At 36.8% G+C, this 11103-nt stretch overlaps 1 non-coding gene across 1 annotated transcript; it reads right to left on the reverse strand.

Moving 5' to 3' along the window:
- Nucleotides 1–5565: 5565 nt before the first annotated feature.
- On the reverse strand, nt 5566–5672 carry LOC115507933. Its single transcript, XR_003966853.1, has one exon. It is a non-coding gene; the product is annotated as a U6 spliceosomal RNA (small nuclear RNA).
- Nucleotides 5673–11103: the final 5431 nt, after the last annotated feature.

Genomic DNA, 11103 nt, shown 5'->3' on the forward strand with positions numbered 1-11103 from the left:
ATAAAGTTTGGGGCCCTCATAAAATGTGTTCTCCTCTTTGAGCTAGCAAAGCCCATATCTTGCTCTCTTTTTAAAAAACAGTTTAGTGACATATTATATTTAGCCAAATGTACCCCAAACATTATCATTTAACATATGGTCAATATAAAGCTTGTAAGATGTTTTACATTCTTTCTCACTCTCTTTTTTTCATATTATATTTTAGAAATCCAGTGTGCATTTTATAGTTATAGTATATCTCAGCTCCGACCAGCCACATTTCAAATGCCCAGTAGTTATATGTGACCAGTGCCCACCATATTAGACAGCACAACTCTATTTAGCTCACAGTTCTAGTTTTCTTTCAGATTGTGGAAAGCAATCAACACCCTTATATACAGGTGTGAAGGGAAGAAATGGGCTCAGTGAGTCATGACCTGTTTCTTGAAAGCCCATTTCTTTTCTCAATCAACCCCACACAGTGAACGGAACAGAGTAAAGGCTTTAACAATAAGTCTGTTTCATTGCATAAATCAGATCACTGTGGGGCAGGCAGTTCCAAGGCTGGGTGATTTGGAGGCTGGGGAAATCCATCTCAGCTATCTCATGTAGAGTCAATACTGTCCATGGAAAACAAAAACCTCTGGAAAACTGCAGCAGATTCCAGCTCAGATCTTTCTGACAGGTGCTGGATTATGTCCAAATTGAAACCATCCATGGGTAGGAAATGAGGATCCTTACGTGGATTCATATCACTTATGAGTCCCTCCAGGAAATAGGAGAGAGGGTGGAGGTGTGCTTTACCGGAGTACACTGGGGTAACAGACACATAGTGTGGGTCCCTGACTGCTGGCAGAAGTGCAATGGTGGCTGCAATAGATACAGGCAATGGCATAGCTTAGGCCAAGTGAAGGCCCTGGGAAGATTAAAAACATGTAAAAGTAGCTCCTGAAACCTTTCCACATACCTGGAACCTGTAGTTCTCTTCCCAGAATGGATATCTACATATACAAAGTTCAACTTCAAGTTGTCAACTTCATCTCAAAGGCTACTTTGAGTCATGCTGTATTGAGCAAGGAGAAAGCATGTTCCCTTATCTCTTAAGGTCTCTCTTTAGTGTGAAGTTTCTGGTGCTAAGTGAACTTGAAAGATGTAGCTAAAGGATCACGAAAACTCATACACACATGAGGCCTTTCTTTGGTATGAACTTTTATGTGCCAAGCCAGGTGGGAATGTTTTCTGTAGATGCTCCCAGATTGGCTGAACACATAAGCCTTTGCTCTGGTGTTATGTCTCTGGTGTATAATGAGGCTGGGATTCTCAGCAAAGAACTTTCCACATTCACTTCACCCATAAGCCTTGCTGTAGTGTAAACTTTCTGGTGTTGAATAAGGTAGGGATGACTGATGTAGGCTTTCCCACATTCACTGCACACATAGGGCCTTTGTCCACTGTGAATTCTCTTATGTACTTTAATGTAGGAACTGTGACTAAAGAATTTCCCACATCCATCGCACTTATAAGATTTTTCCCCAGTGTGGCTTTTCTGGTGCTCAGCAAGTGTGTCTTTTCGGAGAAAGGCTTTCCCACATCTGCTGCATGTGAAAGACCTTTCTCCCCTGTGAATTTTCTGGTGCTGAATAAGGGTGTCTTTGCGGCCAAAGGCCTTCCCACATTCACCGCACTCAAAAGGTTTTGATCCGGTGTGAATTCTCTGGTGCTGAACAAGATGGGATTTTCTGATAAAAGATTTACCACATTCAGCACAGTCATTAGGCTCTGATCCCATGTGAGCTCTATGGTGTGCTTGGAGGCTGGAGTTGTAGACAAAACTGTTCTCACAGTCATTGCACTCATGAAGCTTTTCTCTAGTGTGGGTTTTCTGGTGTTGAACACATTTGTCTTTGTCGTTGAAAGCTTCCCCACACTCACTGCACTTGCAATCATTTTGTCCAGTGTGAAGGGCTTCTTCACACTTAGTGCTAATGCATAGCTGTGTCTCATCTTGAAAGACATGGTGCTAGACACATCCAGAGCTGGCCAAGGAGTACTCCCCATCTTCCCTGTAAGTGAAGGCCTCTGACATGTGACTTCTGCACCTCTTCACAGAGAAGATCTGGTCTTTTTCCATTCTAGGGAATGCCTCTCCACTCTGTGGCCTCAGGATTTGGTCAGTATTTACAGTGACCCAGAAGGTTCTTCCATATGACTTACATGAGTATGCCTCTCTCTCATAAGATATTCCCTGCTGGCCAGCCAGGCACAAGATATCTTTCAAAATTGGGACACACATGTCACATGGGTGGCTCTTTTGGTTGTAAGTATCCACTGTGAGAGTTCTCACCTGTGACTGTCGTATAAAAACACCTTGCCCAGAAGATGCATCTTTATTCTCTGTTCTTTGAGAGGGGTCAGGGCTCTCCTGGACCATCCCTGCCTCGGCTGGAGCTACGGCTATATTTTCAGGAACTGGGGGCTTCCATGCCGGCTGTGGTTGGGGAATTAAATGGTATCTGGAAATTGTAAGTCCCAGTGAGGTCACCAGTAGGAAATTCTCCAGAACCACATGACAGTATAGGCATTTCTGAGCCTCATCGAGTAGGTCCCACTCCTCTCGGGAGAAGTATATGCACACATCCTCAAAGGTTACAATGTTGCGATCTGTCTCTGTGGCAGCCTCTGCCATTGCTACAGTATCAAGGCCCCAAGAGGGTGCACCTCAGCAGGTGCACTTCAGCGGACAAGCCTTAGCGGGTGTGAGCAAACACGAGGGGTAAGATTGTCTATGCCACGCTCAGGGACACCAAATCTTCACACAAAAGAACACCACACAAAACTAAAGCTAGGTCTCCTATAAAGCACAGAGGTAGTCCCTAATGTCAAAAATGGCTTCTGTTCGGTTGTGCAAATAACAGTCGTGAAACAGCCTCTGCCTAGAGCTTCCAGCTGGGTTTCTCAGACGAACCAGAACCAAAAAGGACGCTCGCTGCATCGGGGCAAAAGCCCTGCCTGGAAGTCGCGTTATTATTTATTTATTTATTTATTTAGGAGGAAGGGCTGGCTTCCTTAGATTGCAGACAGGAAAGGAGGTTTTGTTTACCAAACGTGACTTCAGGTAATTTTAAAGTTCGTAGTTTCCAGCTTGATTCAAATCCATCCAAATGTATGCGTTCCAAATTTCATAGTCCTGAATTAGTTTTTTTTTTTTTTTTTTTTTTAATGTCTCATTGTTGCTATACAGAGTAGCTATTAATTGTTGTGTTTTCTGTGTTGATCTTGTATTTGGGAACTGTGAAATTTCCACTCTAGTTTTACTTGTTTGTTGGCTGGTTATCTTGTATTGATTATATATCTGCTGAAAATATTTTACTTCAGATCTTCCAACTTCTGCATATATACTCCGTTTATTTTTTCCTCTTATCTTTTTCAGTGGCTAGAACCTTTAGGACAATTTTGATTAGTAGTGGTGATAAGAGATGACTTATTTAATTTCTGAATTTAATGTAAATTATTTTAGACTTTGCATATTATGCTGTACAGGTATTTGTTATACATATCTGGTAGATACATTTATGAAAGCTATTTGCCAAGAGTTTTTTTTATCATGAATGATTTCTAGATATTGTATTGATACATACTAACTTGATTATGTTTTTTCTCATTTAGATAGATTATTTTGGTGACAACTTTGTTGGTAAATTTTCTTAAATTGTGCTGCCCTTGCAATTTTGTGATTAAACTATTGGTCATGAGGTCATTATAGTGAAGTGTTGATTGTGATTTGCTGACACTCTTTGAATTTTGCTTCTGTGTTTATAAGTGTAATTAATACATGTTTTTGCTTTCTTGTACTTTTCTGTCATGGGGCCCCAGATATTACTAAGCTCAGAAAATTAAAAATTGTCTATTTTCTGTTCTATATATCAGAACAGTTTTTATATTTTTGTACAATTCAAAATGGCTTAAAAAATTTAGTAGGTCCTGATATCTTTGTGGTTCTAAAAATTTAACTATTCTTTCTTCGATTTTATGATTTTTTTTCATGATAGGCCATTTTGCTGGTTTATATTTCCCTAGAATTTTTTCATGTTATCTAGATTTTCATATGTGTTTCTATTATGTTGATCACTGTCTTTTGTTTACCTTTATTTAGTCTTTTCTTCCAGCTTTATTTAGGCATAAATATGAATAAATTGTATATGTTTAAAGTATAAAATGTGATTACTTGATAAATGTATATATTATGAAATGATTACCACTTAATCAAATTAATTAACATATTGTTCACCTTATATAGTTACCTTTATTTCTGCATGTGCATAGTGAGAATGCTTAGGCTCTATTCTTAGCAAATTTTAAGTCTAGTATACAGTTTATTAAGTATAGTCACTATGTTGTACATTAGGTCCCAGAACTTACTTATCTTTTTTTGTTTCATTTCAAGTTTTTATTTAAATTCCAGTTATATGACATATAGTGTAATATTACTTTTAAGGGTAGAATTCAGTGATTCATCACTGACATATAACACCCAGTGCTCATCACAATTAGTGCCTTCTTTAATACCCATCACCTATTTAACTCATCCCCCCTCCAGCAACCCTCCGTCTGTTCTCTATAGTTGACTATGTTTTATGATTTGCCTCTCTCTCTCTCTCTCTCTTTTTCCCCCTATGTTAATTGTTTCATTTCTTAAATTCCACACGAGTGAAATCATATGATATTCAGCTTTCTCTGACTTATTTTGCTTCTATAATACATTCTAGCTCCATCCATGTTGTTGCAAATGGCAAGATTTCATTCTTTTTGATGGCTGAGTAATATTCGAGTGTGTGTGTGTGTGTGTGTGTGTGTGTGTGTGTATTCATCAATTGATGGACATTGGGCTCTTTCCATAATTCGGCTATTGTTGATGATGCTGGTATAAACATTGAGGTACATGTGTCCCGTGGGGTATATTTCTATTTTTAACTTTTTGAGGAACCTCCATACTATTTTCCAGAGTGGCTGCACCAGTTTGCATTCCCACCAGCAGTAAGAGGGTTCCCTTTTCTCCCTATCCTTGCCGACATTTGTTATTTCCTGTCCTTTCTGATGTGATATCTCATTGTAGTTTTAATTTGTATTTCCCTGATGATGAATGATGTTGAGCATCTTTTCACATGTCTGTTAGCCACATGTATGTCTTCTATGGAAAAATGTCTATCCATGTCTTCTGCCCATTTCTTCACTGGATTATTTGTTTTATGGATCTTGAGTTTGGTAAGTTCTTTATGGATTTTGGATACTAATCCTTTATCCGATATGTCACTTGCAAATAACTTCTCTCATTCTGAAGGTTGCCTTTTAGTTTTGTTGATTGTTTTCTTTGCTGTGCAGAAGCTTTTTATCTTGATAAAGTTCCAATAGTTGATTTTTGCTTTTATTTCCCTTGCCTCCAGAGACATATCTAGTAAGAAGTTGCTGTGGCTAATGTCAAGGAGGTTACTGCCTATGTTCTCCTTGAGGATTTTGATGGTTTATGATCTCACATATAGGTCTTTCATCCATTTTGAATTTATTTTTGTGTATGGTGTAAGAAAGTGAAAAGATATGGAACACTTCATGAATTTGCATGTCATCTTTGCACAGGGGTCACACTTATGTTCTCTGTACTCATCCAATTTTAGTATATGTGCTGCCAAAGTGAGCACGAGTACTTATTCACCTTATAACTGAAAGTTTGACCCTTTCTTTGATTAGCATCTCCCATTTTCCCCTCTATCTAGTCTGTGGTGATCACCATTCTACTGTTTCTATGAGTTTGACTTTGGTTTGGGTTTGTTTAGATTCCACATATGGTTAAGTACATACAGTATTTATCTTTCTGTGTCTATATTATTTCATTTAGCATTAACTATTCCACGTTCATCCATATTGTCACAGCTGGCAGGATTTCCTTCTTTTTTATGGCTGAATAATATTCCGTTTTATACACACACACTACATTTTCTTTAGCCATTCATCCATTGATAAACATTTAGGTTGTTTCTGTATGTTGGCTATTGTGAATTGTGTTGCAATGAACATGGGAGTGAAAAAATCTCTTCAAAATACTGATTTAGTTTCTTTTGGATGTACACCCAAAAGTGGGATTGCTGGGTCTAATGTATGGTATTTAATCTTAACTGGTAAGTTACTTAATAATTAGTTACCCATTTTTCATTGCTGATGTTGTTTATTCACATCTTCATTCTCTTTGAAAATAAAATCACACTGGTTAGTTTTGTCTTTTTTATTATTTAAAAAATTATGTAACTGTTGATTGAATCCATGAAGTTTTTTGTTTTATTATTTTGTTTAATAATTATTATTTTCTTCTATTTAGAGTGTTTTATTTTCTTGTTCTTTTTCTACCTTCTTGCAATGAAATCTTAATTCATTTTTTTCAGGCCTGGTAGTGTTCTTATAAATGCAGTTGGGGCTATATATCTCCCTTTTGTTACTGCTTTAGCTGAAACACTCAGGTGTGAATTGCAGTGTGGTTTATTATGTTTTCCTTTTTTACAAAATTTTTTTAATTTACATTTTATTTCCACTTTTTCCTAAAAATTATTCAAAATTGTGAATTTATTTTTTGAGATATTTGGGTTAGTGTGCTTTTTGACATTTATTTTTCTAATATTATATTACTTTTTTTGTTGTTTGTGACTCTTGCATGATAGATTTGGGGAAACTTTAAACTTTATTTTTGCTTTTATTCATATTTGTGCAAATTTCTACAAATGCTTGAAAATAAATTTTATTTCCCTCATCTGGGTGCATATATAATTGATGTATTAGCCTAAGGCCAATGTTGGGTTTATTGCATCCTTCACCCAATTCTTTGAATTCATGGTTTCTGAGATACATGTGTTATCTTTTTCCACTTTGAATTACTCCTTATAGTTCTAAATTTTGCCTGATAAAATTTAGAATGGAAGGTTTTACTTAAGGCTGTCTCATCCCATGGAGTTGATTTTAAATCTTCACCATTTACCAAGAGTAAAATAACTAAATAGACTCTGAGGTTGGTAGTTTTTACTAGTTTCTGTTCTTGCCTACTGTTCATTCCAGAATGGGTCCTTACATCCTAATTTTCAATCCCTCACAAACCTTTCCCCCTCTTTGCCCTTCCTCTATCACTAGCCTTCCCCAAATCAGGGAATTTTTTTTCACTTTGGAAGAATGGGAAGGTAGTAGGGAAACTATTAAATTTTTTCTACTCATCATAACTTCTCCCAAATATATTGACTCTGAATAAAAGTTATTCCTATCCTCTGAACCTAGATGTTTGAAATTATAAAGACAAAATTTGATTATTTTTAGGTGCCCTTTTTTCATTTCTTTTGAGTCATGAACAATGGCCATCTGGCTGAATAAGTTACAAAAGGTAGAAAGAAACATCCCGAATGAGAGGAACTTTGTTTAATTATTCTTAAATATCATCTCTTTCCTGATGCTGATTGCACTGTTTCTTTTTCATGACCTGCTCTCTCCCCTTCATTCTTTCCTCCTGCTACAACCCACAAGATCAGGCACTTGGAAGAATAAAAAACTTTATGACCTTGATCAAGATGAAGGAGATTCACCACACTGATCACTGAGCAGAAGAAATTGTAAAATGGAACTTTTAATATTTTAAAGCCATTTGGAACACAGTTTGCATGACTGATTCTGTACAATGTACAAATTGGTGGAGAGATGATGACCCTGGAGAATTTGCACTGACAGCCTTGGGAGGAAGACATGTGGGAATAACTTTTAATTGCATATTTAATTGACCTTGTAGGAAAATGAATCTCATATTTTGTACTGAGTACAATTACATAAAAATTTGATAATATTATTATCCAAAAAAGTTACTCAGACTATTTTACTGTATTCTTAGAATCATATAATGTCTATACTCTGCATTCTTTTGACAGTGCTAAGACAGTCACCATCCTGCTTTGTAGCAGAGGGGTAGAAAGTAGGAGATAAATTAAATCATACCTTTTGCCAGTATTTTTAGTAATTTATGATAAGTAACTTTATGAAAGACTCTCAGGAAAATTTTTAGACATCATCTTGAAACTGTCAGATTTATAGTTAATACAGCTAAGATGTGTAATTTTAAGGTGGCTTTTTGCTTTTCCAGCCAATTAGATATTAACATAATTTACAAGTAAGTAAAATCAGTATTTTTCCCACATATGTTTTTACTTTGGATAGAGCTAAAGAGATAGTTGTTTTAAAGAATTAATATATCTGTTTTTGCCAAGGGCATTTGTCCTAAGAGTTCATCTTTCAGATAACATATTTGGAAAAAGGTATTGGCTCATATAAAAATAGTACCTAGCTAAGGTCCTGTGTATAAGGGGAAACAGATAATTTTAGAAGTTATAACGTAAGAAATTATCATTGTTTAACATGAGACAAAGGAGGGGTTCCTGGGTAGTTCAGTCAGTTAAGCATCTGACTCTTGGTTTCAGCTCAGGTCATGATCTCACGGTTTGTGAGTTTGAGCCTTGCGTTGGGCTCCATGCTAACAGTTGGGAGCCTGCTTTGCATTCTCTCTCTCTCCCTCTCTCTGCCCTTTCCCTGCTTGCTGTCTCTGTTTCTCAAAGTAAATGAATAAACTTCAAAAAATTTAAAAAATAATATAAAAGAAAGGAAAGGTATTTTCTCAGACTGACGATATAGACCAGGTAGTCAGCTGCCATGATTGTCATTGATTTGGGGTGAAAATAGAGAGCTCTAAGGACACATAGGAACTATGACCTACACCTCTGTTCAGAATTACATGAGTTGCAGGGATGACTCTCAGAATATAAACCATAAAACATCTGGCAGTGCTTAATGCCACATCTCATCTGCTGCCATCTTAGGCTGCATTAAAAGAAATAGTGTCCAGTTCACAGAAGGGGAGAGTCCCATTGTATTGATCAGAAACTACTTTTCTGATTTCATCCTAGGTGTAGCTCAAGGAAACAATGGTAAGAGCAACAATGTAAGGAATGGAAACTGTATTCTTTGATTTTTTAGCCAAGAGTATAGATTCAGGGGACGTCAGCTGTATTTTTTCCAAAATCTTAGAGCTCTTATGGAGAAGTCAATTTGATTTAGTTTGTTCTGTTTTAGCAGAAAGTAATAAAGAGATTAGCTTACTAGATGTATGGCCCATTGCCACAATAAATCTTCATACCTGTATTACAAACTCTGAGATAGCGTGGTAGATGGTCAAGGCCCAATTTGCCTATGGATTTTTGGTTGAAATCTATGGGCAATCTTTAAAGTCCCCAGATACTGGAAATGCAAAGTTGCATAAAGCAGGATGCATAAAGCCTATGCTTTACATATTGGGAAGAACAGTGCTCCCAATGATGTAGGAGAAAGTAAAGATATCAGTTCCTCTTTCCAACCCAGAGTCAGAGCAGAGACAGGACAAATAGGTGTGCAAGGCCATAGTAGCACCATACTGAAGAGCTTGCCAGCCAGCATTTTGGGAGCTTCATTCATTTAGCATCAACAAGAAGGAAGACACTGAATATCAAGCAGGAAGATAGTGGGGTAGAAACTAAGGATAACGTCAAAGAAGAAATAGTTACTGCCTCTAAACTATCCTACAATGCAATGTAAAATGTGAGGTTTGAAGCTATGTTTGTATGTATGTGCATGTTTGAGCATGAATTCTCAAGGTAGTCTTCATATTCTGAAAATAATATGTATTAGGTTAATTTTTTTAACACCAATGTTTAATTTATTGAAGTCAGAAATGAAAACACTTGATTTTTCATAGGCCTTAAATTCCACTTTACAAAATTATTATTTTACTATTTGCAATCTAGAAATTTAACAATCACTTTTATTTTATTATTTTTTAAGTTTATTTATTTATTTTGGGAGAGAGAGAAAGAGAGCACAAGCACTATGGGAGGAGGGGCTGAGAGAGAGGGAGAGAGAGAATCCTGGGCTGTTAACACAGAGCCTGATATGGGGCTGAATCTCATGAATCCATGAAATCATAACCTGAACTGAAATCAGGGGTGGGATGCTTAACCAACTGAACCACCTAGGCGCCCCTAACAATCACTTTTAAAAGGCCTTTGGAAAATACTTGGTCCCGTTTAAAAACACTTTGGAACAATTTCAAACTGCATATACAATTGTAATATTCGGTTGCCATTTTACACACACCTGTTAGCTGAAATAAAATGAAAGCCTTCCCAAATAATATTCTTTTTTTTATTCAACTTTATTTTTTATTTTTTAAAATTTACATCCAAATTAGTTAGTATATAGTGAAGCAATGATTTCAGTAGATTCCTTAATGCCCCTTACCCATTTAGCCCATCCCCCCTCCCACAGCCCCTCCAGCAACCCTCAGTTTTTTCTCCATATTTATCAGTCTCTTTTGTTTTGTCCCCCTCCCTGTTTTTATATTATTTTTGTTTCCCTTCCCTTATGTTCATCTGTTTTGTCTCTTAAAGTCCTCATATGAGTGAAGTCATATGATTTTTGTCTTTCTCTGACTAATTTCACTTTGCATAATACCCTCCAGTTCCATCTACATAGTTGCAAATAGCAAGATTTCATTCTTTTTGATTGCTGAGTAATACTCCATTGTATATATATACCACATCTTCTTTATCCATTGTTCCATTGATGGACATTTGGGCTCTTTCCATACTTTGGCTATTGTTGATAGTGCTGCTATAAACATGGGGGTGCATGTGTCCCTTTGAAACAGCACACCTGTATCCCTTGGATAAATGCCTAGTAGTGAGATTGCTGGGTCCTAGGGTAGTTCTATTTTTAGTTTTTTTGAGAAACCTCCATACTGTTTTCCAGAGTGGCTGCACCGGCTTGCATTCCCACCAACAATGCAAAAGGGATCCTCTTTCTCTGTATCCTCACCAACATCTGTTGTTGCCTGAGTTGTTCATGTTAGCCATTCTTTTTTTTTTAATTTTTTTTAAATTAAAAAAAATTTTTTTTCAATATATGAAATTTATTGTCAAATTGGTTTCCATACAACACCCAGTGCTCATCCCAAAAGGTGCCCTCCTCAATACCCATCACCCACCCTCCTCTCCCTCCCACCCCCCATCAACCCTCAGTTTG

Source organism: Lynx canadensis, chromosome X, assembly GCF_007474595.2.
Source record: "Lynx canadensis isolate LIC74 chromosome X, mLynCan4.pri.v2, whole genome shotgun sequence".
In the NCBI taxonomy this organism is placed as follows: Eukaryota; Metazoa; Chordata; class Mammalia; order Carnivora; family Felidae; genus Lynx; species Lynx canadensis.